The sequence below is a fragment of the Schistocerca serialis genome, unplaced genomic scaffold, assembly GCF_023864345.2.
Source record: "Schistocerca serialis cubense isolate TAMUIC-IGC-003099 unplaced genomic scaffold, iqSchSeri2.2 HiC_scaffold_1034, whole genome shotgun sequence".
NCBI classification, from domain to species: Eukaryota; Metazoa; Arthropoda; class Insecta; order Orthoptera; family Acrididae; genus Schistocerca; species Schistocerca serialis.
Genome location: NW_026047222.1, coordinates 70,001 through 75,000, shown reverse-complemented (window position 1 = coordinate 75,000; position 5,000 = coordinate 70,001). Strand labels below are relative to the sequence as shown.

Sequence of the window (5,000 nt, the reverse complement as noted above, 5' to 3'; positions counted from 1 at the left end):
AGAAAGAGCTATCAATCTGTCAATCCTTCCGGTGTCCGGGCCTGGTGAGGTTTCCCGTGTTGAGTCAAATTAAGCCGCAGGCTCCACTCCTGGTGGTGCCCTTCCGTCAATTCCTTTAAGTTTCAGCTTTGCAACCATACTTCCCCCGGAACCCAAAAGCTTTGGTTTCCCGGAGGCTGCCCGCCGAGTCATCGGAGGAACTGCGGCGGATCGCTGGCTGGCATCGTTTATGGTTAGAACTAGGGCGGTATCTGATCGCCTTCGAACCTCTAACTTTCGTTCTTGATTAATGAAAACATACTTGGCAAATGCTTTCGCTTCTGTTCGTCTTGCGACGATCCAAGAATTTCACCTCTAACGTCGCAATACGAATGCCCCCGCCTGTCCCTATTAATCATTACCTCGGGTTCCGAAAACCAACAAAATAGAACCGAGGTCCTATTCCATTATTCCATGCACACAGTATTCAGGCGGGCTTGCCTGCTTTAAGCACTCTAATTTGTTCAAAGTAAACGTGCCGGCCCACCGAGACACTCAATAAAGAGCACCCTGGTAGGATTTCAACGGGGTCCGCCTCGGGACGCACGAGCACGCACGAGGCGGTCGCACGCCTTCGGCTCGCCCCACCGGCAGGACGTCCCACGATACATGCCAGTTAAACACCGACGGGCGGTGAACCAACAGCGTGGGACACAAATCCAACTACGAGCTTTTTAACCGCAACAACTTTAATATACGCTATTGGAGCTGGAATTACCGCGGCTGCTGGCACCAGACTTGCCCTCCAATAGATACTCGTTAAAGGATTTAAAGTGTACTCATTCCGATTACGGGGCCTCGGATGAGTCCCGTATCGTTATTTTTCGTCACTACCTCCCCGTGCCGGGAGTGGGTAATTTGCGCGCCTGCTGCCTTCCTTGGATGTGGTAGCCGTTTCTCAGGCTCCCTCTCCGGAATCGAACCCTGATTCCCCGTTACCCGTTACAACCATGGTAGGCGCAGAACCTACCATCGACAGTTGATAAGGCAGACATTTGAAAGATGCGTCGCCGGTACGAGGACCGTGCGATCAGCCCTAAGTTATTCAGAGTCACCAAGGCAAACGGACCGGACGAGCCGACCGATTGGTTTTGATCTAATAAAAGCGTCCCTTCCATCTCTGGTCGGGACTCTGTTTGCATGTATTAGCTCTAGAATTACCACAGTTATCCAAGTAACGTGGGTACGATCTAAGGAACCATAACTGATTTAATGAGCCATTCGCGGTTTCACCTTAATGCGGCTTGTACTGAGACATGCATGGCTTAATCTTTGAGACAAGCATATGACTACTGGCAGGATCAACCAGGGAGCTGCGTCAACTAGAGCTGAGCAGCCGGCCGCCCGGGAGTGTGTCCCGGGGGCCCGCGCGAACACGCAAGCGTCCGCTCAATTATTCTGCAAACAGGAGGAGGCTGAGCTCCCCTGCACAACACACCTCGAAACCCTCTCAGGTCCCGGCGGCGCGCAGCGCCGTCCTAAGTACTTGGTCGGGTTCGAGAGAGGCGCAATCGCCCGGAGTTAGGCGAGTAGACGCTTTAGGTGCGACCACCCGTGCTCCCAACTGAGCTTGCCGCTGCCGACAGAGGCCCGGGAGCGTGCTGTCGTGGCATTGCCGGCGGGAGACAACACGCGCCACCTACGGTGACCGGCAGCTCCAACGCCAGCGCCACAGAAGGACAAAAGCCCTACTTGGGTGCCGAAGCGAACTCTCCCAGCACAGCGCACGCGCCAACACGTCCGCACAGCTGCGATACAAACCACCTGCGAGAACCGCTGGGGCGACCGAGCAGCAGACGGCGTCGCGGCGCCGAGCGGCGGCGCATCCTCAGCGCACAAAGTCCTCAATCGGACCAGCACACTGCAGATGGCCACCGCGCTTCGCACCGGGCCCGCGAGGACCTACTTTGGCCGCAAGGCGCCGCGAGCAGGGGGCGCCGGCGCGCAGCTGCGCCGCCTGCCGCGTCCGTCGGCCGGCGCGCCTGCCACCGGCCGCCCCCACCAGCCGGCTGTAGCGCGTGCGCCCACGCACCGCGCTGCCAGCACGCCGGGCGGCCCCCCCTCACCGGCCGGGGACGGTCCCACCCAGCCACCGCCGCGTATCGCCTCACACCCAGATCCCCTTTCACGTTCGTGGGCATGGTGGGTCCCCTTTCACGTTCGTGGGCATGGTGGGTATCCCTGAAACAACCGGTTAATAGCTCGACCGATCGTCGCCAACACTGATTCACCTCTAGCGAGAACAACCGCACCACAACGGGTTACCGGTTGTTCATTTGCGTAACGTCACCAGCAAACGTACACGTCCATCGCCATTTGCAACGAGTATTGCATGCCTGTGTCAGGTGTCACAACACACTACGTCTGCCCACATAGACGCAACAACATGTGCACGCCTAGAGAACACGTGGAAGGTAGACCCCGTACGTATGCGGTGTCCATTGCGCGAACGACTGTCAGCCCGCCTCTGCAGCATGTCGCAGATGTGGAACGCGGTGCAACATGCTATCACGGTGTGTGAGAAGAGACGACTACGTCCGAATACACGCTCCACTACATCAACAGACTGCTCATGCTGATCGCCATCCAGGGCGTCCGTTCCTCCCACACGTCTGTATGGCGTACCACACTGCAATCCAGCTCTTATAGGGAGACGACACGTAGCTGCGTGCACAATATTTGGACTGTATGGTCCGCCGTTGCTAGGCGCTGTCGTCATACGGTCACATGGGCCACGATGTATCATTCAGTACATACGGAGCAATGTGCAGTACAGTTTGTGGGTTTTGCGTACATCGGCGGACAGGTGACAGGCCGTACCACAACGTAGGCTGAGTACGTCGGCATGCGAAGGGCATTGAACATGCAAACTTCTCACCGACCAGCTTGCGAAGGCAGGGGGGAAGGGGGGGGGGCATGTACGTCCTGCTGCTATCCACACTACAGTGTATAGCAGGAGCATGTGGAAAGTCAGCAACACCTGCAAGGTGTTTAACATGACGCGATACACAGGGGACCGGGCAGTGCGAGTAGCGAACTATATTGCGAGGGTTGCGGTTAGGCAACACTACACTACTTTAACGGGTTGCATAACAATTACAGAGCAGGTTCAGCGACAACGTGCGTCAGGTTAAGGCGCAATATAGTTTAGGTTACGGCGCACTTTAGGTTAGGTTAAGGCACATTATAGGTTAGGTTAAGGCACAACATGGGTTACGTTAAGGCACAACATGGGTTACGTTAAGGCACAACATGGGTTACGTTAAGGCACAACATGGGTTAGGTTAAGGCACAACATGGGTTAGGTTAAGGCACAACATGGGTTAGGTTAAGGCACAACATGGGTTAGGTTAAGGCACAACATGGGTTAGGTTAAGGCACAACATGGGTTAGGTTAAGGCACAACATGGGTTAGGTTAAGGCACAACATGGGTTAGGTTAAGGCACAACATGGGTTAGGTTAAGGCACAACATGGGTTAGGTTAAGGCACAACATGGGTTAGGTTAAGGCACAACATGGGTTAGGTTAAGGCACAACATGGGTTAGGTTAAGGCACAACATGGGTTAGGTTAAGGCACAACATGGGTTAGGTTAAGGCACAACATGGGTTAGGTTAAGGCACAACATGGGTTAGGTTAAGGCACAACATGGGTTAGGTTAAGGCACAACATGGGTTAGGTTAAGGCACAACATGGGTTAGGTTAAGGCACAACATGGGTTAGGTTAAGGCACAACATGGGTTAAGTTAAGGCACAACATGGGTTAGGTTAAGGCACAACATGGGTTAGGTTAAGGCACAACATGGGTTAGGTTAAGGCACAACATGGGTTAGGTTAAGGCACAACATGGGTTAGGTTAAGGCACAACATGGGTTAGGTTAAGGCACAACATGGGTTAGGTTAAGGCACAACATGGGTTAGGTTAAGGCACAACATGGGTTAGGTTAAGGCACAACATGGGTTAGGTTAAGGCACAACATGGGTTAGGTTAAGGCACAACATGGGTTAGGTTAAGGCACAACATGGGTTAGGTTAAGGCACAACATGGGTTAGGTTAAGGCACAACATGGGTTAGGTTAAGGCACACCATGGGTTAGGTTAAGGCACACCATGGGTTAGGTTAAGGCACACCATGGGTTAGGTTAAGGCACAACATGGGTTAGGTTAAGGCACAACATGGGTTAGGTTAAGGCACAACATGGGTTAGGTTAAGGCACAACATGGGTTAGGTTAAGGCACAACATGGGTTAGGTTAAGGCACAACGTAGGTTAGGTTAAGGCACAACGTGGGTTAGGTTAAGGCACAACGTGGGTTAGGTTAAGGCACAACGTGGGTTAGGTTAAGGCACAACGTGGGTTAGGTTAAGGCACAACATGGGTTAGGTTAAGGCACAACATGGGTTAGGTTAAGGCACACCATGGGTTAGGTTAAGGCACAACATGGGTTAGGTTAAGGCACAACATGGGTTAGGTTAAGGCACAACATGGGTTAGGTTAAGGCACAACATGGGTTAGGTTAAGGCACAACATGGGTTAGGTTAAGGCACAACATGGGTTAGGTTAAGGCACAACATGGGTTAGGTTAAGGCACAACGTAGGTTAGGTTAAGGCACAACGTGGGTTAGGTTAAGGCACAACATGGGTTAGGTTAAGGCACAACATGGGTTAGGTTAAGGCACAACATGGGTTAGGTTAAGGCACAACATGGGTTAGGTTAAGGCACAACATGGGTTAGGTTAAGGCACAACATGGGTTACGTTACGGCACAACATGGGTTACGTTACGGCACAACATGGGTTACGTTACGGCACAACATGGGTTACGTTACGGCACAACATGGGTTACGTTACGGCACAACATGGGTTACGTTACGGCACAAATTAGGTTAGGTTACGGCACAAATTAGGTTAGGTTAAGGCACAAATTAGGTTAGGTTAAGGCACAAATTAGGTTAGGTTAAG

The 5,000-nt window shown here is 52.8% G+C and overlaps 1 non-coding gene across 1 annotated transcript in view; it reads right to left on the bottom strand.

Annotated features, from left to right (window-relative positions):
- LOC126430170 (small subunit ribosomal RNA) overlaps positions 1-1,351 on the bottom strand; it is a 1,909-nt gene extending 558 nt beyond the window's left edge. Inside the window, exon 1 of the ribosomal RNA XR_007577032.1 lies at positions 1-1,351. This exon is cut by the window's left edge and continues 558 nt beyond it. This is a non-coding gene — a ribosomal RNA (small subunit ribosomal RNA).
- Between the last annotated feature and the right edge of the window lie 3,649 nt (positions 1,352-5,000).